Source organism: Oreochromis niloticus, linkage group LG18, assembly GCF_001858045.2.
Source record: "Oreochromis niloticus isolate F11D_XX linkage group LG18, O_niloticus_UMD_NMBU, whole genome shotgun sequence".
In the NCBI taxonomy this organism is placed as follows: Eukaryota; Metazoa; Chordata; class Actinopteri; order Cichliformes; family Cichlidae; genus Oreochromis; species Oreochromis niloticus.
The window spans coordinates 35,645,270-35,670,094 of NC_031982.2; the positions used below are offsets into that span (position 1 = coordinate 35,645,270).

At 43.2% G+C, this 24,825-nt stretch overlaps 1 protein-coding gene and 1 pseudogene across 2 annotated transcripts in view; one reads left to right on the plus strand and one right to left on the minus strand.

Moving 5' to 3' along the window:
• Positions 1-24,825, minus strand: part of LOC100704393 (zinc finger protein OZF) — an 883,579-nt gene that overhangs the window by 119,594 nt on the left and 739,160 nt on the right. The gene's annotated exons all lie outside the window — the stretch shown is intronic.
• LOC100705198 (receptor-type tyrosine-protein phosphatase F-like) lies at positions 1,797-14,382 on the plus strand (annotated as a pseudogene).

The following is a 24,825-nucleotide window of genomic DNA, read 5'->3' on the forward strand; positions in this document are numbered from 1 at the left end:
CAGTACGGATCTAAATGACCCGCAACAAAATCAATGTCAATTGTTTGTTCTTCAACATAATACAAGGGTTAATTTCCAAAACTTGCTTATGATCTTCAATTTGTAGCAGATCCACTATCACATAGCAGCTGGAGCAGTCTCCAATGGAGGTCAGTCCACTGCTGCCACCTGTGGCCAAGTACCACAGCGTACTACTAGATTAACTTGTGACACATCTGCACCTGCTGCTGTGATCACATTGAGTTGAGGCTGAGTGGCTGCACTTACCCCTGGTACATCCAAATCTACCCACAAACATGTTGAAAGATGCAATGGCAGCAATGTGGATTGTCAACACTAAAAACAATCAGTAAGCAAAGACAACAGGGATCACTTTTTTCTGTTTATTTAGCACCCACAACATTTGTAGTCGCCTTCTGCACAGGGGAAGTCCACACACACTGTGTGGTACCACTTTCCACAGAAGGTGCATTCAATCTGCAAGACTGAATGAGATTGTCAGAGTCATTGTCTGACTGTTTATTACTAATCACCTGCTGTACATTCACAGTAACTGCCATCTCCTTACAAATGTTTATTAGATTAACCACACTTATACAGACTGTATATAACAACCAACTCTAAAATGTTTGTTCGCAGAGAAAAGACACAGGCAGACTACGCTAACGACATGTGATGTTACAACACTAGTGAAATATTAGTGTCATTTCATTCTTTTCAAAGGTTTATTTGCATGACGCACAAACAGACACAATTGAAAGGTACAAATGTGTTGTGCATGAAACGAATTCAAACGTGCTGCAGATGTGTGTCACAAGTTGATCTGGCTGTAGGCTGTGGCACTTGGCCAGAGGTGGCGCTGGTTGACTCGACTCCATGTTAGTGCACAAAGTAAACTGCTCGCTTTAGTTGTGAAGCAAAAACGCTGAATTCGGAGAAATAAACCGTGCGAGGGGAACGATAACGACGACAAGAGTCTCCCGATCGTTTACTCTTGGTGTCCTGTGAACAACATCGGCGTGGTGTTAATTGTTTGCTGTTTTCGCGATCGCGTCGCGCGTGAGGATATCACCAGGTAAACTCGCCACATTTTTAAACATTTTGTTGTTCAACAGCATCAAGACTGACGGAGTGTGTTTGAGAGAACCTCACAGGTGACACATTTGGCGTTTTTTTGCTGTTTTGTCGGTAGCAGCTCCTGAAACGCAAGACTGCCACACATCTGTTCGACCAACGCCAGTTGATCTAAACGCCAGTAGATCTGGAACACCGGCAGCCGCTTCGGGTCTCTCCTCTTGCCTCCCTTTTCCTTCATCCACCTGCTGGCCTCCACCATTTGCTAATGTTACTGAATCTGTGGAAGCTCCGCGATATCCACCACACGAAGTAACGAATAACGAGCCTATCTAAATCCCAGTAACAAGTAACGCGTTCCTGGTTTTGGCATAATAACTAGTTACCGTCAGTGATGGGAATAACGGCGTTACAAGTAATGGCGTTACTAACGGCGTTACTTTTTTCAGTAACGAGTAATCTAACTAATTACTATTCCTATCGTTACAACGGCGTTACAGTTACTAACAAGGAAACGCGGTCCGTTACTATTTTTCAACAAACAGACGGTTGAAGCTGTGTTCATCTTACCGCATCTTATATCAGTTGCACGGAAGTAGCTGTAAGTAATCTGGACGCTACAGCTTTAAGCAGCTGCGCGCTCCCGCGGACGGTAATCACGATCACTGTCTAGCACAACAGCTGGAGCTCAGGGGGCAAAACAATCGAGTGCTGCTGTTTGACTGAGGAAGAATAAAGTAGTCGTGGTAAGTCAATCACATGACCACTTAAAGACAAAGCAACAAGGTGCCAGTTTTTAAATTGTGTCGATAGGCCACGTAAAACCAGAGTCATGATAAACAAGATATACGCGGCGTTTTTTCCTCAATAGTGGGACGTGTCCAGTGGAACATGGTGTGTAATATTCACCTGGCAGGGTCCCGTGTGCCCCGAGGGGGGCTTCTGGTCCTGTTTTCACATAGCTGCATGCTGTTCTCGTCTCTGGCAGAGAGTAAGTGTCCTCATTTACACCTTAGCTTTATCATCATCCAATAAAGCATTGAGCTTCATGAGTATGTTGACACAAAGTGCATTTTATGCTGTAATTAGTGCAGTGATCAGTGGCTCACCTGCAGCAGATTTCAAGGAGCTCTGTTCATTTAAAGGAATGATTATAGATATTAATGTTCAACTTATTGCACTAATTTGTTGCACTTTGACTGATTACATGAAGAGAACAAACCTTCATGCCGTCCAGTGTGTAGAACAGACTCACACTGCACAGCAGAAAGTGCTCCAATAGACTTTTACTTTTGTGTTACCTCTGGGTGTCAGAGACAGGCAGGCAGCACCGCCCTGTGGGGACGGGGTTGGGGACCTCACCTATACTGCTGTCATAGGGTCACTGTAATATGTAAGAGCCCAACCCCTCCTGTTTCCCACCTGACTATGGAAACTGCTCCATCCTTTAAAGTATGTATCCTGTTGTTTTTTGTGGTGTCTAAGCTGTCAGGTCATACATTTAAAAGGATTTCCTAAACTTCTTTAGACTAAAAAGATGTTGATTTAGGTTTTTTAAAACCTACTTAGAACCCAAACACTGGGCAAAAACATGGAGTGCAGAAGAGTCTGATGCCAGCTGTTCTATTGAATGTACAAGTTCAACAAAAACAGGGAGTTCACCTGAAGCTCGTTCGTTCATAGCGTAAATTTGAAACACCAATATTTCCCAATTTGTGTCCAAATCATGTTTGACAAACAGTTCCATATTTAGATGTGCTTATACTTTATTTCTATACGTTCTTTGATCAATGTGTCGATATACAGGATGTTGTTTGTTTGGAGACAAACTACAGAACAACTCCACTGCGACCTTTGACCTCACGCTGTGTTATTCTGCTCTTCTATGGTCACATGTTAAATACACGTGCTCTGTGTGTGTCAGAGTGACCTGTGTGACCTGCATTTACCGCCCAGTAGCCCTCACCCCCATCATCACTAAGTGCTTAGAGCAGCTGGTCTTAGCACACTTCAAATCCTGTCCCCCCCCCACCCTGGACCCCCCCACCAATTTGCATACTGCCAGAACAGGAGCACAGAGGATGCAGTCTCCATCGCACTGCACTCTGTCCTCTCACACCTGGACAACAACAACACCTACGCCAGAATGCTGTTTATAGACTTCAGTTCAGCGTTCAATACAATCCACCCCTCACAACTCATCAGGAAACTGACAGACCTGGGCATCAGTTCCCTCATCTGCAAATGGTTACTGGACTTCCTGACCAACCGCCCCCAGCATGTCCGGCTGGATAACCGCTGCTCATCTACAATCACAATGAACACCGGGGTACCACAAGGCTGTGTGATGAGCCCTTTCCTCTACTCCCTCTTCACCCACGACTGCAGACCTGCTGATGGTTCCAACACCATCATTAAGTTTGCAGATGACACCACGGTGATTGGCCTCATCAGCGACAACGATGAGACCGCCTACAGGGAGGAGGTGGATCGTCTGGCTGAGTGGTGCGACACAAACAACCTGCTGCTTAACACTGAGAAGACTAAGGAGCTCATCGTGGACTACAGGAGGAATGCTGACCCACATCCACCCATCCACATTAAGGGGACGGCTGTGGAGCGTGTGAGCAGCTTCAAGTTCCTGGGAGTCCACATCTCTGAGGATCTCACCTGGACGACCAACTGCTCCAAGCTGGTCAAGAAGGCTCACCAGCGCCTCTTCTTCTTGAAGACTCTGAGGAAGAACCACCTGTCCTCAGACATCCTGGTGAACTTCTACCGCTGCACCATCGAGAGCATCCTGACCAACTGTATAACAGTCTGGTACGGGAACTGCTCTGCCTCGGACCGGAAGGCGTTGCAGAGGGTCGTGAAAACTGCCCAGCGCATCGCCGGAGCACCACTTCCTGCCATAAAGGACATCTACAGGAAGCGGTGTCTGAAAAGGGCTGGGAAAATCATCAGAGACCCCAGTCACCCATCACATGGACTCTTCACCCTCCTGCCCTCTGGGAGGCGCTACAGGAGCCTCCGGACTAAGACCACCAGGTACCGGAACAGCTTCTTCCCCACAGCTGTCAGACTCCTGAACTCTGCCTCCTGACATCTGACCCACGTTAAACTCATGGACTGAACATACACACACCCACAACCACTAGCACTTTACCACTACTGTATAGTTCTGTGTAGATAATCATTCTGTACATACGATAATTTTTAATCCCACAACTGTTTATAACTTACATAGTTCACATTCTGTATAACTGTATATCTCAGATTTCTGTATAGTTTTTATTTCATATTTATATCCTGTTCATAGCCTGTACATAGCTTGTACTCACTACAGCCTGTACATACTTATAGTTATAGAATATTCATAACATACTTCACACCGTGTACATTATAACATACCATAATAGACCCATTTCTGTAATATACTTACACATCTCTATTATTGCTAATATATATTGTAATATATCTATATCACGACTAAAGCACTTTCTGGATGGATGCAAACTGCATTTCGTTGCCCTGTACCTGTGACATGTGCAATGACAATAAAGTTGAATTCTATTCTATTCTATTCTATTCTATTTAGATGGTGCTTCAAGTTTTAAAATACCAACATTCATTCATTGTTTTTTCAATAATCATTTAATTTATGGATAAAATCAAACAGCTCAGCATTTTATTTAATAAAGAAACATAATGGATGTATGTGCAAACATACATCCATCCATTATTTCTTTGTGCTCGTATAAGTCAGCTCTCAGTTAAATGTAGTGATGTAGAAATATTTGTCTTTGAGATCAAAACTTAAATTGATATGAAATAGAAATAATTTCACCTTAATTGCTTGCTGTTAAATTTCACTGCTGTATCCTTCCATCCTTCCATCCATCCATCCATTCGCTTCCGCTTATCCTTTCCAGGGTTGCGGGGGGCGCTGGAGCCTATCCCAGCTGTCATAGGGCGAGAGGCAGGGTACACCCTGGACAGGTCGCCAGTCTGTCGCAGGGCCAACACACAGGGACAGACAACCGTTCACGCTCACATTCACTCACACATTCACACCTAGTGACAATTTGGATTATCCAATTAACCTATCCCCTTTTTTAAATTAAATAAATTGAATTTAATAATACGATAAATGTCATTTTGGACAAATATTTACATTATAATACCGATGTTTGTTGGTCGTTGGTCTCATGAAGTATATTAGCGCACTGTTTACTAGCTAATCTTAAAATGACTGTCTGTGTGCCTCAGACACATCAAATACCAGTGCGAAGTTAAAGCAAATGAAAAATAATATCAAAATAAGATTTTCTCCTTCATTTCTATCAAACAATGCAGTTTTAAATGTTTCTAGTGGATGATGTCAGGGTTGCTAGGCACACTGGGCAGCGCATTATGGGCTAGATTGTCCGATTTCACAGCCTCTCACTTCTGGCCTTCGTGGTCTTCCAAGGACCCGGTCTACACACCGGCAGACCCTGAACTGGCACCAAAACATACAAAGGACCGCACTGAGACTCGTTCAGGAGAAGAAGACGGTTCATTAGTTTTATGAGGAGAAAAGGTTCAAAGCAATGTGTATTTTAATCACATGATTCATATAATGCACATATACATGCTTGCTGTTAGCTGTTTACTGTTAGTTTGTCATGTCCAGGTCTGGTCCATCAGGTTATTGTGTCCCCAGAAACACTTCAGTGTTTGTTCCTTTTTGTTGTGTTTTTTCCTATTTCTGTTTTGTTTTCTTTTTCAGTCTGACTTTTAACTTGAAGAAAAGCCTTACTGGTCCGAGGTAAGCCTCTGGCTGAAGTTCAGTGTGAGCTTTTAAGGTAAAAGCTTTAAAAATGAACTTAATTAGAGAGCTCTGCAGCAGAGCACTCACTCACTGTCCTGGTTTCAGCATTGCTGCAGGACAACAGGAGCATCACAGACAATGAATCACAGATTGTGCACAGTCATGATGTCCTGTAAAACTCTAAAGAGCTGCAGGTGTCTCTGAGTTAGTGCAGCATTATAACATAGTAGTGGCCTTTTCCTAATTTTGGGAGATGCTCAGTCAGTTACTTGATCACACAAAATTGTGTTTCAGCGTTATACAAAACATTTTTAATGTTAAAAAGTTTAGTGTTAAACTTTGTTTTGGTTTAAACACTGTGTCAAAACAAAGGCAAGAATGTGACACTCACACACAGACCGGACGTGCGTCTCATGACTGAGCTGCAGGTGAAGCAGCAGCGCTTCTCTGGGTTTTCTCAGGGTGTCCTGTGTGTGGAGAATAGTGACACCCACAGATAACGTCTCCCATCAGTATGAACCTCCATGTCTGTCAGTAACTTATTTGTCCTGTCACGTCATCTTCATCAGGCCTTCCAAGTTTCATCACATTTCCTGTGAATCAGACGGGCATCTCGGGTGGAGTTGCTTCATTTGTGTGCCAGGCCAGAGGAGAGCCAAAACCCACAATCACCTGGTTCAAGATAGGCAAGAAGATCAGCAGCCAGTGATTTGAGGTGGGTGCTGATGCATGACTCTAACATTGCTAAGCATAAAAACGAATTCACAGAGCCCCCGCAGTGAATCACGTGGTTTATTTATTTATTATAAACATTTATTTAATTACTTTGACATAAGAAAGACAAAGCTCTGTGCAGTCTGCAAGGACGACTGGATTTTATTGAAATCTTGTAATGAAGCGAATGTTTTTGAAAAGAAAAAGAAGCCTTGAAAAATAACTCTCCTCCTGTTTACTGTGGCTCTTCTGGGGGATTGAATTTGATGGAGGTTCGGGGTCGGTGCTGCGGATCCAGCCGCTACGCGTAGACAGAGATGCAGCCATTTACAAGTGTAGCGCCAGTAATAGTGCAGGCGAGGTCAGCGTCAGTGCCAGACTTGAAGTGCTGGAAGGTAAAAATGGATCCTGCTTTTTTTTCTTCTGCTCTTGCACTAATTTTGTTGCCTGTAGCATCTGAAATATATTTGCTGTCTTTGTCTTTACCAGCTCAACATATTTGCTGCAGTCAGCTCCTCTCACAACAGTTTATCCACTTGTGATCACAACAGTGATCATCAGTCTGTCTGTGGTGCTCTCAGGGTCTGTGGCTGTACTAAACCTGCCTTTTGCATTTTTCAGAGAACGACATTCCCCACGGCTTTCCCTCCATTGATTTGGGCCCCCAGCTTAAAGTTGTTGAAAAAAACAGAACTGCCACAATGCTGTGCGCTGCCAGTGGAAACCCAGACCCAGAGATCTCGTGGTTCAAGGACAAGCTTCCTGTGAATATCAGCAGCAGCGACGGGCGCATCAAACAGCTTCGCTCAGGTAGACTTTAAAATGATCTGATTTAATATTTCAAAGGTTTGAATTTGTGTGGCATACTGAGAATGTTGCAAAGCAGCTTTCAGATCTTTGTTCCTGTACCATTTCTTTCATTCACTTTCACCATTAAAGGCATGAATGTTTTATTCAACTTCATTTTGATTATTTGGATGAATTCTTTTTGTGAGCTTTATTGGTCAAATCAGGACAGCTGCCACTTTAAAAGTAACTCTGATGTTGGAATGACGTTTCCTGCAGTCTTTGACAGCGATGACTGTGTCTGTAACCTTACAGATATACAGATAAAGACATTTTCATCATAATAAATAATCCTCAGTTTTCTGTAGGAGATGCAGCTGGTCACAGAGAGGCAGCTCAGCAAGAGTTCTGTTGAGTAATACAAAGATGTTGCTGATGGAAAAGATTCAAGCTGGATGTTTATCAGGCTTTTGTGCCACCAATGCAGTTCAAGTTTCCACAGTTATAAGCAGCATTTTCAGACATCGTTAGATTCATTCATGAGTTCAGCTGATGTCATTATGTCATCCAGAGATTGAGATTCATTCACTGAATTCCACCTTCATAGAAACTTTATACAATCTGGAAAACACGCAGCATAAACAGCGTACTGTCAGTGTACAGGATGAAATCAGCCAACTTATGAAACATCTGCTAACATCTGGTTGAATTCAGCTGTGTACGTCCACAAAGAGCAGCAGGTCAGCTGCACACTAAGAAAATCTACTGGAGCTCTCAATTGAAATGACTGAGTTATGATTCTTTTCCCACACTGAGCCACTACAGCTGATTCTAGGTTTCCTCCACCTGCTGAATCCACTTTAACCTCTTCCCTAAACATTTTCCTGTTTATAGTCACAGTCCCCCTGTACAATGGAGGCAACAGAAAATAGACATGTACATTTTTCTTCTTTTTCTCCAGATTCAAGCCGAGTATAATTAGAATTAAAAGAAGTTAGACAAAAATGTGTGTTCCCATATTCTAATATTATTTTATTATTACGTTAATATAGCACAAGGTTTAGTTAGCTTTGCACAAAAATAGAAACACCCTCCAACAGAGCCACCATCGAGAGTGTACTAACCTATTGCATATGCATCTGGTACACTAGCTGCACAGTGGCTCAGAGGAAAGCTCTCCAAGGGATCATTAACAGCGCCCAAAGGATCACTGGCTGCCCTCTCCCCACACTGGAAGATCTACACAACACCTGCTGTCTTAAAAAAGCTCAGATCATTATAATAGATACCTCACACCCTACTTTCCCCTCGTGGAAACGGGACAGAGCAATCACTGCAAGGACAAACAGACTCAAACACAGCTTTTTCCAACCACGATAACACGTCTGAATGCTGTTACTAAAAAATGTCCATCACGCCATTCTTGAAATGATCTATGCACTGACTGAGGCATGTGTGGAGATGTATGTGAATGTTTGCTCATACTATTCTTATTAGGGTTTTATTTATTGATTTTTAATCAGTCTTATTGTTTTTATTTACATTTTTATATTTCTTTGGATTATGCACTGATTGGGGACCATTTTTAATTTCATTGTACCTGCAACAATGACGATAAAGACATTTTGAATCTGATTCAAAGACATATTTTTTACTTTATTACTTTGAGTACATCTCAGAACCTGCACCTTTACTAGAGTAAAGAAGTTGAACCAGTACTTTACTGGAGTAGTTTGTAACAGTGGTATTTGTACTTCTACTTAAGTACAGAATGTCTGTATTTTTGCCAACTCTGAGTCACTGCACACAACATTTTCCACATGTATAAAAGACTTGTTCCTTTGTTGACTCTCTAACACACACACACACACACACACACACACACACTGTTACTAAAGTGTGTGTCCGAGAAGGAGAAGGGAAACACAGCTGGGACTAATTACACAGACGAGATGGGGAACAGAGGCCGAACATAAAGCCGGACTGTCGAAATAAAACAGGAAGTACACGACAGACACAGAGGCCGACACTACACACCGCACAGAGGGAAGACTGAGTACAGGGACAGCAGCAACATGAGAGACGACTGACTGGGGAACAAGAACAAAGGTGAGGACAGAACTAAACGCACACTAAACATGGAGGCGCCAGAACGAAACCTAAGAACTAGAATTAACAGAGCAAAGAAGGACTAGAGCTCTAAAACAGAAACCAAAACACTAGTAATGAAAAACCATGAAGTCACAGATTAATAATAATAATGACACAAATCCAAACCACTGGGTCATCGACCCAGGACCGTGACAAGTTCAGATCGGTGCTGAGTTAGAAGAGAAAACTGACCAGAGGCTCTTTCAGTCATGAAGCCTCCATGTTCACGTTGTCACATTAATGGAAAAGTTCACGCTATGCAGTATGAGGTTAGTCTGTAGGTGTGAGCAGACTCACTGTAAACGGAAATAGATGGATCTGCATACAGTCTATGTTTCCTCAGCACGAGTGTCTGCAGCCAAAGATATTTCAGAAGTCATGCATCCAGCACACATCCTCTCTCCTTGCTGGACTGGGAGGGTGCACAAACTGGATTCAAACATTACAGAAACACTACATACATTAATGTTTAATGAAAATTAAAACATCTTGCAGCGCTTCCAAAACTGGCTTTCAGAAATTCATGTTGGGGAAAATGAGAGCACACGATCACAGATTTTCTTGAAAGTTTTTTTTTTCTATTTTTAAATGCAGCTTCATTGCAATTTAACATCTCTTAACAAAGAAAGGTAAAGAAGATATGTTTTATATTTCCTGATCTGCTGGATGTTTGTATTGCTTTAAGTATTTTATTGCCAAATCTGTAATCCTGTCTGATCATGAACTGGGTTATGGTTGTCTACTGACTTTCTAGCAAGTCACTATCAAACAGCTGAATTCACTAATTCTCTACACAGGATCGCTGCAAATTCAGAACATTGAGGCGTCGGATCAGGGGAAATATGAATGTGTCGCCACGAACAGCTTTGGTGTGCGTTACTCTGGTCCCGCCAATCTCTACATACGAGGTAAAGTCTAATGTTTCTCTCATTTGTGGAGTTAATCATTAAGGTCATTGTGTTATCTCATGAAATCACACAGCTGTTTAAACCCTCGTCCCTCATGGTTTGATTTAAGCCCTTCTGTGGGAATGTGCAGACAGTGTTTTAATGGCATCTTCTCTTATAACTTTAGCTGCCCCTGACACAGGGAGACAAATCACTCCTCATTATTGATTATAAAATTCTTATTAGTGTTTTGGTAAGAAAGAGTTGGGCTCGGCTAACATTTCATGATTTTCTTAAAAACATACAGTCGTGTATCAGAGAGGCTGTTTTATGGATGAGTGATCAAACGCAGCTCTGACACTGTGAGACCTGCTTTAAATGTGCTGTTATGTTGTTCCATTATTCTCTTTGTGCTTGTCTGCACATCTGGACAGAAGCCATCAGCCCTGCATTCTGTCAGCTGTTCTGAGTTAGCTTTTACCCTGTATGTGGCGTAACTATTCATAACGTCACAAAAAGCATTAGAATGACCTCACATATTCCTTTTTCTTTTTATTTCCTTAGTACAAAGAGTCCCGCCCAGGTTCTCCATTCTACCCTCCAACCAGGAAGTGATGGCAGGCAGCAGTGTCAGTCTCACATGTGTAGCAGTGGGCTCACCAATGCCATATATCACGTGGACCAAAGGCTCGGTGGACCAGACCAAAGAAGACGATATGCCAATAGGGCGCAATGTGCTGGAGCTCACCAACATTCAAGAATCAGCTAACTACACATGTGTGGCCATGTCTAGTCTGGGCATGATTGAAGCTACTGTTCAGGTTACTGTGAAAGGTGAGAGCTGATTTCAGATCAGTGGTTCTGTTGATCTGAGATTTCACAAAAGTGTGAATTCTAATGTTGATTTGCCTACAAATGTAGTCGTTGATAGAACAGCCCAAATTCGTTACTGATACTGAAGTCGTTCTGGTTTTAAGTATGTTTTTTTTAAGGGACTGACACAAAAGCTTGTAGGTATTTCTTTCTGTATGTTGTTCTTTTTGGTGTCTGTATGAGTGTGACTCCAACCAACTCTGTGTTTGTGACATTAGCACTGTATCGTCTGTCTGTAGCAGAGTAGTGTAATCAGTGTAATCTGTCATGGTCCCTGTGTCTGCCTGGCTGGCCCCGCAAGGCTATATGTGTTTATTGTTTTGCTCTCTTTGCCTCGTCATTCTGTCTGGGCGGAGCTCACTGTGAGCTTCACGCACCTGTCTCCCATTACGCTGCTGTTGTGTTTGCCATTTAAGGCCAGGACGCAGATCCTCTCATCACTGGATGATTGTGCGAGACACTTTTCCCTGGACCTGTGACCTACCTGCTGCTTGGGACATGAATGATTGGGTGTGTAGAATCGTGAGGTGGAGTGTGAGAGAGTCGTCCCTTTTCCTGAAGATATGAAATTAGCATATTGTGATAAAGTTCATTATTTCCTGTTATGTACTGATAAACATTAGACTTTCATATATTTTATATATATATATATATATATATATATGTATGTATGTATGTATATATGATTTTGGCATACATAACTCATGAAAACCCAAAATTCATATCTCAAAAAATTAGCATATCATGAAAAGGTTCTCTAAACGAGCTATTAACCTAATCATCTGAATCAACGAATTAACTCTAAACACCTGCAAAAGATTCCTGAGGCTTTTAAAAAGTCCCAGCCTGGTTCATTACTCAAAACCGCAATCATGGGTAAGACTGCCGACCTGACTGCTGTCCAGAAGGCCATCATTGACACCCTCAAGCAAGAGGGTAAGACACAGAAAGACATTTCTGAACGAATAGGCTGTTCCCAGAGTGCTGTATCAAGGCACCGCAGTGGGAAGTCTGTGGGAAGGAAAAAGTGTGGCAGAAAACGCTGCACAACGAGAAGAGGTGACCGGACCCTGAGGAAGACTGTGGAGAAGGACCGATTCCAGACCCTGGGGGACCTGCGGAAGAAGTGGACTGAGTCTGGAGTAGAAACATCCAGAGCCACCGTGCACAGCCGTGTGCAGGAAATGGGCTACAGGTGCCACATTCCCCAGGTCAAGCCACTTTTGAACCAGAAACAGCGGCAGAAGCACCTGACCTGGGCTACAGAGAAGCAGCACTGGACTGTTGCTCAGTGGTCCAAAGTACTTTTTTCGGATGAAAGCAACTTTTGCATGTCATTCGGAAATCAAGGTGCCAGAGTCTGGAGGAAGACTGGGGAGAGGGAAATGCCAAAATGCCTGAAGTCCAGTGTCAAGTACCCACAGTCAGTGATGGTCTGGGGTGCCATGTCAGCTGCCGGTGTTGGTCCACTGTGTTTTATCAAGGGCAGGGTCAATGCAGCTATCAGGAGATTTTGGAGCACTTCATGCTTCCATCTGCTGAAAAGCTTTATGGAGATGAAGATTTCATTTTTCAGCACGACCTGGCACCTGCTCACAGTGCCAAAACCACTGGTAAACTCTCCTGACCTGAACCCCATAGAGAATCTGTGGGATATTGTGAAGAGAAAGTTGAGAGACGCAAGACCCAACACTCTGGATGAGCTTAAGGCCGCTATCGAAGCATCCTGGGCCTCCATAACACCTCAGCAGTGCCACAGGCTGATTGCCTCCATGCCACGCCGCATTGAAGCAGTCATTTCTGCAAAAGGATTCCCGACCAAGTATTGAGTGCATAACTCAACATAATTATTTGAAGGTTGACGTTTTTTGTATTAAAAACACTTTTCTTTTATTGGTCGGATGAAATATGCTAATTTTTTGAGACAGGAATTTTGGGTTTTCATGAGTTATGTTTGCCAAAATCATCAATATTAAAACAATGAAAGGCTTGAACTACTTCAGTTGTGTGTAATGAATCTAAAATATATGAAAGTCTAATGTTTATCAGTACATTACAGGAAATAATGAACTTTATCACAATATGCTAATTTTTTGAGAAGGACCTGTATATATATATATATATTGTAAATAAAACCTGTACTGTCTGCGCCTGTGTCCTCCCGAATATCCATGACATAATCAGTGTAATCAGTTTTTGTCTGCAGTTTTTATGTGTGGTCAGTATTGGCCACAGTTCATTCCTAATAATCAAAGTAAATAATTTTCTTCTTCCTGCTCAGACCAACCAAAGCATGTTGAGAGACGTGGGGCAGAGAGAAGCTGAAGTCCCTGTAGCTGTCCCCGGTCAGAACATCCAGCATTACGTGTTGATCAGAGTGTTAAAATAGAGCTTTTCCACATTTCCACATTGGCAGAGGATCTGAATTCTTAATCAAAGATAAATTAATGTATAATTTTGCTTAATATGTTAATAGTTTAAATGGCTGTTCTAATGTCTGAATATTATGTTTGTGTGTGCACATGATCCAGCTTTGACCTCGGCAGTTTTGTGTCTGCAGGAATGTGGAAGATAAGAAATGTGTCACCAACACATGATTATACATGTGTTTGACTAAGAGAAACGATATCAAGTGTATTAATGATTAAACACAGAATCACAATTTATGTGGTTTTACTGATCGTTAATTGTGCTTAATTGCTCAATACTTAAAAAAATAAAACCAGGTATAAGTTTAACTTATTATTTAAATAATAATAATAATAATAATAAAATACAATTTCTAATAATGATTCTATAAACAGGCCTGAAGCTGAGAGTCTGAGCTTGGCATGTGTGAAAAGACGGGAGAGAATGAAAGATATGGAGAAGCCACTACTCTAAACGATGTCTGACTTTACAAATATATGATTTAATAGAAATAAATTGTATTGAGTATATTGTGACTATGAAACTGAGTTTTAGAGAAAAAGTATTTCTATACAACCTGAATCAAAGGGATTATGCTGAAATGAAAGTTCTTGTGAAAACGTTCTGATGGAGTCTAATTGAAGACCAAATGGTATAAACTGAATGAAACCGGGAGTGAAGCATCAGAATCAGAATCAGAATCGTGTTTATTGGCCAACTATATGTGCAGACAAATACAAGGAATTTGGTTCCGGTAGATGGTGGCTCTCAAGCACAGCAATGTAAATCTCACACACACACACACACACACACACACACACACACACACACACGTGTCTATATATACATTACACATGCATACACATACATACACAAAGCTGTATAAACCAACTATAAATAACTAATCTAAACGTATATACATAAAATACAGAAATGAAATGAGGTGGAATGAATACTACAGAATGTACATAAGGTGCAGTTGCAGTCTGGCAGTGGGAGCAGTGTGACAGGTCAACTGTTTAGAAGGGAGATGGCGAGGGGAAAGAAACTGTTCCTGTGTCGGGTGGTCCTGGTCTGCAGGCTTCCATACTGTCTGCCAGAGGGCAGCAGTTCAAAAAGTCTGTGTCCAGGGTGTGAGGGGTCTGTGATGATTTTCCCTGCCCGTTTCCTGGTTCTTGAGAGGTACAGATCCTGTATGGAGGGCAGGGGGGCGTCGATGATCCTTTCTGCTGCCCGTACAGTCCGCTGCAGTCTGCACCTGTCCTGTTTGGTGGCTGCACCATACCAGACTGTGATGGAGGAGCACAGGACAGACTCAATGACCGCAGTGTAAAACTGGATTAGCAGCTCCTGTGGAAGACTGTACTTCCCCAGTTGTCTCAGGAAGTACATCCTCTGCTGGGTCTTTTTGAGGATGGAGTTGATGTTGGTCTCCCACTTCAGGTCCTGGGAGATGGTGGTACCCAGCAACTTGAAGATCTTCACAGTGGATACAGGGCTGTCTGATATGGTAAGGGGGGGCAGAGTTGAGGGATGTCTCCTGAAGTCCACTGTCATCTCTACAGTTTTAAGAGTGTTCAGCTCCAGATTGTGCTGACTGCACCAGAGTACCAGCCGCTCAACTTCCTGCCGGTATGCAGACTCATCACCATCCTGAATGAGGCCAATGACGGTGGTGTCATCTGCAAACTTTAGGAGTTTAACAGCCGAGTTCTTGGAGGTGCAGTCATTAGTGTAGAGGGAGAACAGTAGTGGTGAGAGGACACATCCTTGAGGGGCACCAATACTGAGGGACCGAGTTTCAGAGGTGATCTCTCCCAGCCTCCTCACTTGTTGCTTTCTGTCTGTCAGGAAGCTGGTGATCCACTGACAGGTAGCTAGTGACACGCTGAGCTGGGAGAGTTTGGAAGAGAGAAGTTCAGGCACAATGGTGTTAAAAGCTGAACTAAAGTCCACAAACAGGACCCTGGCATAAGTTCCCGGGCGGTCGAGGTGTTGCAGGATGTAATGCAGCCCCATGTTCACTGCATCATCCACAGACCTGTTTGCCCGGTAGGCAAACTGCAGAGGGTCCAGCTGGTGTCCTGTAATGTCCTTCAGATGGGCTAACACCAGTCGTTCAAAGGATTTCATGACCACAGACGTCAAGGCGACAGGTCTGTAGTCATTCAGTCCTGTGATGGTGGGTTTCTTGGGAACAGGGATGATGGTGGAGCGTTTGAAGCAGGATGGAACTTCACACAGCTCCAGGGATCTGTTGAAGATGCGCGTAAAGATGGGAGCCAGCTGTTCAGCACAGGTTTTGAGGCAGGAGGGTGAGACACCGTCTGGTCCGGGGGCTTTCCTGGGCTTCTGTTTCTGAAATAGTCGGCTCACATCCTCAGTGTGTATTCTGAGTTTCAGGGTGGAGGAAAGGGGGGTGAGAGGTGTGATGGAGGTCGTTGAGTCTGGATTGGAGAGGGTGATGGTGGTCATTGAGTCTGAATGGGAGGGTGGTGGTCTGTGGTGGTGGTGTCGTTGAGTCTGGATTGGGGAGGGTGGGGGTGGTCGTTGAGACTGGATTGGAGAGGGTGAGGGTGATGGTGGAAGAGGTGGAAGGTGTGTTGGGGGTCAGTGTCTGAAGCAGTGTCTCTGGGGAGGGGAGGGTGAGGCGTGGGAGTCTGTCTGTCTCAAACCTGCAGTAGAATGTATTTAGCTCGTTGGCCAGGTCTTGTTTGCTTCAACAGTGGGTGGGGGGCGTCTGTAGTTGGTGATTTCCTGCAGGCCCCTCCACACTGATGCAGGGTCGTTGGCTGAGAGCCGTTCTTCCAGCTTCTGGGAGTAGATCCTTTTAGCTGCTTTGATCTCCTTGGTCAGTGTGTTCCTGGCTTGCTTGTACAGGGCCCTGTCACCACTTCTGTAGGCGTCCTCCTTGGCCTTACGAAGATGTTGGAGTTTAGGAGTGAACCATGGTTTATTGTTGTTGTATGTGCAAAAGGTCTTTGTTGGCACACACACATCTTCACAAAAACTGATGTATGATGTCACAGTGTCCGTGAGCTCATCCAGGTTATCAGATGCAGCTTCAAAAACAGTCCAATCAGTGCAGTCAAAACAGTCCTGTAGTTCCTGCTTTGCTGCGTTAGTCCACTTCTTCACAGTTTTGACTACAGGCTTGGCACGTTTAAGTTTTTGCCTATAAACTGGAATAAGATGGACCAGGCAGTGATCAGAATGTCCCAAAGCTGCCCGGGGCACAGAGCGATAGGCATCTTTTACAATGGTGTAACAGTGATCCAGTATGATGTTGTCCCTGGTGGGGCAGTCTACATGCTGTCTGTATTTAGGGAGTTCGTGGTTGAGGTTTGCTCTGTTAAAATCCCCAAGGATAATTGTAAAGGAGTCTGGGAATTTCCTCTCCAGGGTGGTGATCTGGTCAGCCAGCTCGCACAGTGCGTTGTTCGCGTTGGCCTGAGGAGGGATGTAAACTCCGACCAGCATGAAGGACGAAAACTCCCGCGGTGAATAAAACAGTTTACAATTGATGAAAAAACTTTCCAAGTGTGGGCTGCAGTGTTTCTGTAACACTGTGACATCAGTACACCAACCTTCATTAATGTAGAAGCAGACTCCACCACCCTTTGTTTTCCCTGAGAGCTCCGTTTCGTGGTCCGCCCGGTGAAGTTGGAAGCCCGGCAGATTTAAGACAGCGTCTGGGACTCGCTCACTGAGCCAGGTTTCAGTGAAGCAGAGGGCAGCAGAGCGTGCAAAGTCCTTGTTAGTCCGGTTTAAGAGCTGTAATTTGTCGACTTTGTTTGGAAGAGAGCGGAGATTCGCGAGGTGAATGGAGGGGAGTGCTGTGCGGAATCCTCGCAGACGTAGTTTCACCAGCCCACCAGCGCGGGTCCCCCCGTCTACGTCTCCTCCAGGAGCCACAGAGAGCTGCTGCCCCTCCAACTAAAATCTCCAAAAAACTTTCCGGGTTTGTGAAAAATGGATAAGAACTATAGTGAGACGACTGCCTGATGTTTAGCAGTTCATCTCTGGAGAAAGTGATGTGGTCTGAGTGACCAAAAGCGCAGAAAATAAACAGAAACAAGAAAAGTGCGAGAGAGCGCAGTACCGAGGCTGCCATCTGCGGCGCCATCTTGGACATATCCATATTAGAGACGGCATGATAACATGTTTTAATGTCTGATACCGATGTCAAAAATTCGGATATCTGCCAGCACCCATGTGAATCTGATACAGTCTATTTTATATTCAGTAAAACAGATTTTAATGTCTTGCTGCATTTTGTACAAGTTCATATTAAAATGTTAAAAGACAAAACACTTAAGCTATTCTATCATACTTGTATACAAAAAACATACTGCACCCAAAATATTCCACAGTTCAGCCACACTGATCTTTTTTAGGCTTTTAGCAGAACTTTAAATCTAACTATTTAAAGTAATATTCAAAAAGTTATTTAAAATGCAATTTTGTGCAGATTTCAAAAACATTTTGGTTCTAAAAACACAAGTGCAGCACAAATGTTGTAGAATGGACCCTTTAATACTTAAAGCTTAACATAAATAGACATCCAGAGTGGAATGAAGTGCAAATAAATGCAAACACGGCTTCATGACATCCATCAGTGTGTAAGCTGATTCTATCACATTTAACCTTAGACTGAATTTTGTGTAATTTCTATACAAAACTTAACACAAGTATAAAAAAATGTGTTTTTCGTTGTTTTTTGCTTTGAACCACGGATCTGTTTGGCCATGTGTCGTGCTGGGGTACGTATCCCCGACAGAATTTGTTTCCCCTGCGTGGCCTCTCCAAGTCACGGACAAACAGTGTCCCACATTCTTGATTTTTAGTTCACAAACACTTCTTATAATGACTAACTACTCCTGAAACTTTGGAGGTTTATGAAGTCTTTATACGGTTGTATGAAGTTACAGGAAGATAAAAATAATTATCAGGCAAAATGCCCTAAATTTTTAAAAATAATCCCGTCTGTTACCACGTGAAAAGAATAAATATATAACTTTCTGTGGTAACTGTCAAACTGAATGATAATGTAACAACACTTATTTTCCTTCTTTTCACAAAACTAAAACATCAATACTTCCACGCATAATTATGTGTAATGGAGGCGGAGCAAACTGGATCCACACTGTGCCCAGCGAATGCTCGCGACATTTCATCTCATTCATCACTTTGATCAGTATTCACAAATGTTAGTTATGATGTGTTGTGCTTATTGTTAGGTTTTTGTATTGTTGATTGTCATTTATGCTTAGAAATATTTACTCATATATGCTTAGAAGTATATAATCATTTGTAGATTGAAAGAATGTCTCATCCTAGGAGGTCTATAACAACTCTGTGTAGCATGAAAAGGGGAGTGCGTTCACTCCTCTTCAGAGTGTGCTGGCATAGATCACACACCTCCTAGGAGAGGTCGTATCTTCTCCTGCTGATATATGGTATAGCAAACACACATATATCTGTTTGAGTCTAAGAGCCTTTTGTTCAGATGTACCGCTCCTGGCACCAGCTTTGGGGAGTCACATTCCACACACACACACACACACACACACACACACATACACACACACACACGGTATTCTTTGTTCACATGTATACCTATGTAAGAGGTCATATGTTAATGAACCTATGCATATTCATGTAACCACAATAAAAGAGCAGTGTTACGGGAGAGCGGACGAGAGCAACTGGGGTCAAGCGAAGGAACGGCGCCTGTCCAGTTCTCTCCCGTGCACGTGAAACATAAAGAACTTGCCTACTCGTGTCTTGCTTGCTGTGTAATTACATTGTCTTCAACGTTCCAGCGAATAGGTTCAAGCTATAAACCTATCATTAATTGGTCCTCCGAGCCGGATCCCTGGAGTCGACATTCACCGAGGGGAGAAGAGACATGCTGAAAGACTGACGTCAGCCAGGAAGTTCCTGTGGATTAGCTGTCTGTCTTTCCTCCTCGATGAATGACGATCGGCGGGATTCGAGGCTGATATTACACGCTAAGCAACACCGAGTAAGTTCAAAGAGCCTGACTCTATAACCGTGTGAGTGTGTAGTTCCTTAGCCGCTTTGTGGGGCTAAGAACGGTGTTTGTCGCTGCTTTGTGGAGCGATAAGTGAGTTCTCCGCCGCTTTGTGGGGCGTTGAGAAGTTCCGCGGAGTCCAGACTGTGCTGGACAATATTTTGTGTTTTGCCTATTTTGTGTTGTTGTTGTGTTGAGTGTGTTTTGTGTGAGTGAGTGCGGAGTAGAACACGTGGTCTGTGACGCTGACTGTTTTTGTTATCATGGGTTCCTAAGCAACCAAGAGTGCGTCAGAGGGTGACAGACTGGACTTCGCTGCTGGAAAACAGCAGCCTTGAAGAGCGTGTGGAGAAGGCCAGCCCACATCAGCAGCAGTTAAGATATGCTCTGGTGAATGGCTTCCCCCACCCCTTGCTGACACAAAATGTTTAGATGATTCTTTAGATTGCCCTGATCAACAACAGCCTGTGCTCCAGACCATTAATTTAACCAGTTGTTAAAAGTAATCTGCATTAAGCTTAGGGTTGCTCAAATTCAGTACAATCACATGTGAGATGAAGTGAAATAGGTAAATATTTAAATTAATGAAGTGCATAGAGGCACTTGACCTGTTTGAAAGACTGTCGTCTTATTATGAGCCATTGTTGAGATATAGAGCACACCTATGAATACATTATGCTGAACCCTGTATGAAGCAGCTGAAAACTACATGATGGAGAAGCTGAGTTGAATATGAAAGTGTAAGTCTTTGCCACTGTGGGCAAAGCACGCAACCACGGTGTGAGGTTGTGTTGCGGTCTCTTCTGAGCTGATGAGCAAGCTACACATTATCAGATCGGGAGCTGGCTGAGAACTCATCAAAGAGAGAGAAACAGAACTATGATAACTCGAGTATGTAGCGTATCCGTGAGTTCAGCTTCTTCTTTCAGATGCGCAGCAGTTTTCCTGGATCTTGACTCATGTGTGTAGAGTGTTCATAGCATCAGCATCATGTTTTTGTTTATTTGTTTTGTTGGGTTGAAAAATAATTAAATAAACTTGTGATCATATTTATGGATCACCATGGCACATATCATCAGCCATATGTTTTATTTATGCAGATGAAAAAAGTGAGTGTGAATGTGCCTGACGTCGCAGTGTGTGTGTGCGTTGTGTAAACGTAATTGTCACAAATTGTGAGGGCGGTGATTCTGCAGGTCACCAGCTAGTGTAAAGAAAAAAAAGAGTAAAAAAGAGACAAAATTTACATTGTAGATAAAAAATAATCTTAGGGAAAAGGTTTTGTGTTTATCAGCCAAGAACAACTACAATCTCATTTTCTGCTTTTAAGAAAGAGTTCACGAAAGACAGAGAGATGTGTGTCGGTTAAGCAGTGATGATAATAATGAAAATGTCTTAGTTTTGTCACTTTCAGATGAAAAGCAGACCTGGATCAATTTTCCACATGCAGCAGTTGGAAGGAAGTTATAGTTTAACATCATTGGAAATGTTCAGGCCAATTTCTGGCTAACTTATGTACAGCACCATGTGTCCCTCATCCTCACAAGCGAGCTCTCACTCCTCCCTGAAGACAAGGAATGCAGCCCCAAGAGCAATAACATGGCAGATAAAGAGACAGCAGCAAAGTCCTGAGCAAAGAGACCCAGCAAGCAGCAGCAGTGTGGACAAACAGCATCAGAGAAGAAAAACAAACCCATCAATCTGACTGATTGATGAATGGCACTGTGTTTCCAACAAGCTGCAACTTCACTGTGCATGTGAAAAGAACGTTTGAGGAGACTGTTGGAGTTTGACATTTGCCACCTTTGGAGAAAATGGCAAGAAGAGACAGTGAAACAGGACAAAGCTGAAGAAGAACTGCCGGCTATTGGACTGTTGAAGTGGGACAACAGAGTGAGAGGAGGTAAGAACACAGAGGAATGCTGTTGTTTAATGTGGGAAATCAAAATTTGGGTTAGCAAACCTGGAGAAAAGAAAACTGACTGCTTAAGTGGAGAATTGAGAAGAGTCTGAACCACTGCAAAAAGAAACATATACAAAATCACACACACAAGCAGAACATGCATTAACCCTACTAACACAAACAAAAGAGAGTCCATGAAGATTAGACACCATCTTGAGCATGTGAGTCTGTTTATCATCTTGTCCAAGTCACCTCGTGTGATGCAAAGACCAGTGGACTCATAGCACGTTAGTTAAAAATGATCAATTAATAGCAGAGAAGTGTGTAGGAAAGGCAGCTTTAAGAACATGCCCTGCTGGAGATGCAGCTCCACAGACATCTATTAAACCTGCCTAATAACACAAACACACAGGCAATGAAGATCAGCTTGTTATCTCTCATCAGTGTTAAAATAGTGTAAATTTAGCAGATGCTTGTTATCAAATGCTGAATTTATCCAATGCTGACAGTTAACTCTCTAGGTTGCAGGACAACAGTTTAATTTTTGTGAAAAAAAAAGAAAAGATTCTGGTTTGACCAACCAGTGATCAGACAATAAATTTAGTTGTTAATATAGTAAATTGGGAGATGCTTTCTGCCTGATTGATGCAGCACAAGTAATTTACTGTATGAGGGAAATTCTATTTTTGTGATAATATTTTGAACATGCATTTCTGTTGTCCTGTCAACTTAGTGGGTTAATAGCTGATATGCAAATTAGTTGATGGTTCTTAGATTAATAGAATAGAATAGCTTTTTATTGTCACTGTTACAAGAACAGTGAAAGGCAGTTTGGCATCTCTCCATGTGTGTGGAGTACACAATAGCGTAAGTATTTACACAATGACAAATTTACATTTACACAAGAAAGATATGTACAAGTTATACATACACCTGCAAACATACACGCACATACATACATATATGTATATATACATATTTGCATCCGTACATGCATACACACACATATTTCCACATACACGCTTACATCTATATACATACACATACATGCCATCTAACTAGCAGGTGCATTGAGAGGTGCAGTGTGATCAGTGATATTGCACATTGAGGGGGGGGGGGGTGCTGTTGGAACTATACTAAATAATGTTATAATAAATACAGTTTAAAGAGGTAAGGGTGTTGTTTGCATTGAAGTATAAACAGAAATACGATTTATAAATAAGGTGTAATGTCCATGAGTGTTGGCAGTGCAGTTATCCTCCAATCAGGGTGGAGGTAGGGCATGTTTGACAGCCTGTGGGTAAAAACTTCTGTTGAGTCTGTTTGTCTTCGACCTGATGGACCTGTAGCGTTTACCAGAGGGAAGGGGGGAAAAAAGTGAGTGTCCAGGGTGGAGGGGTCTTTGATGATGATGCTGGCTTTCTGCTGAAGTCTGCCAGTATAGATGTCTCTGAGGGGGGTTAGTGAAGTGCCGATTGCCCGCTCTGCTGCCCTCACCACCCGCTGCAGTTTCCTCTTGTCCTCCGCAGTGCAGCAGTTGAACCAGAGTGTGCAGCAGTAAGTCAGAAGGCTCTCAATGGTGGAGCGGTAGAAGTTTACTAGCAGTCTTTGGGGTAATTGGGCCTGACGTAGTTTCCTGAGGAAGTACAGCCTTTGTTGTGCTTTCCCTACCTGGTGGGAGATGTTTGTGGACCAGGTAAGGTCGGCCGAGATGTGGACTCCGAGGAACTTAAAGCTTTCTACCCTTTCTACCTCCTCCCCATCAATGTAGAGGGTAGAGTGCTCAGATCGCTTTGTTCTTCTGAAGTCGATTACCATCTCCTTGGTCTTGGCTGTGTTCAGATGCAGGTTGTTGTCGTCACACCATTGCTTCAGATGCTGAACCTCCTCTCTGTAGGCTGAATCATCGTTGTTGTCGATCAGTCCTATGACAGTGGTGTCATCAGCAAATTTTATAATGGTGTTACTGGTGTGGATTGGTGAACAGTCATGGGTGAAAAGTGAGTATAAGAGGGGACTGAGGACACACCCCTGTGGGACACCCACATTCAGCATGAGGGTGGAGCAGGTGTGCTCTCCCATTCTTACGTTCTGGGGTCTGTTGCTCAGGAAGTTCAGTATCCAGCTGCACAGTGAGCTGCTGAGTCCTAAGTTGCTTAGTTTATTAACCAGTTTGTGGGGTTGAACTGTATTGAAGGCAGAGCTGAAGTCCACAAACAGCATTTTCACATAGGTGTTACTACAGTCCAGGTGTGTGAGGGCTGTGTGAAGAGCTGTTATTATGGCATCCTCTGTCGACCTGTTTGCCCTGTATGCAAACTGGTGTGGATCGAGGTTTGCAGGGATGGCAGCTTTAATGTGTGACATGATGAGCTGTTCGAAACATTTGGCAATTATGGGTGTTAAAGCAACTGGACGATAGTCATTCAAGCAGCTCACTGTGTTCTTCTTGGGCACTGGAACGATGGTGGCTGACTTAAGGCAGGATGGTACTACAGACTGTAGCAGTGAGAGGTTGAAGATGGTGGTGAAAACCTCTGCTAGTTGGTCTGCACATGCTTTAAGCACTCTACCGGCTACACCGTCAGGACCAGCTGCTTTCCTCGCGTTGACTCTGCGCAGTGTCGCTCTGACCTGGTGCTGCTCCAGCTGGATGGGAGCGTCGTCCCTCTCTGTAATGGCAGGATGGGTGATGGTGTCCCTGTTTTCTTGGTCAAAGCGGGCGAAGAAATGGTTTAGGGTGTCAGGTAAGGTGATGTCTGGGGAGTTGGTTTGTGTGCAACTGTCTTTGTAGCCAGTGAGTGTCTTGACTCACTGGTGATTGAATTCACTGGTGATTGAATGAAAGGTGACTGAATTCTAGTACGAGTGAATGGGATGTGTTGGAGTGGAGACTCTAAAACACTGAGTTTCCTGTTGTGATGTGCGAGTGAATCCTGCACCCAGATACACACCTCTGAATACATAAGAACAAACTTCTTTTGTGAAATGCATGACAACATGTCACACGTTTTATGATGACGGGAAAAAGGAAAACTGAATAAGATGGGTCTGTGGCCTAAATGAGTGAAGAGCACAGACATAGGGATTAAATTCATAGCTAATAAGACATGAGGCTTATGTTGTGTGTTGTGCGGCTGATGGTTGGGTTGGAGTTTATCTAGCTGATGATTTTTCT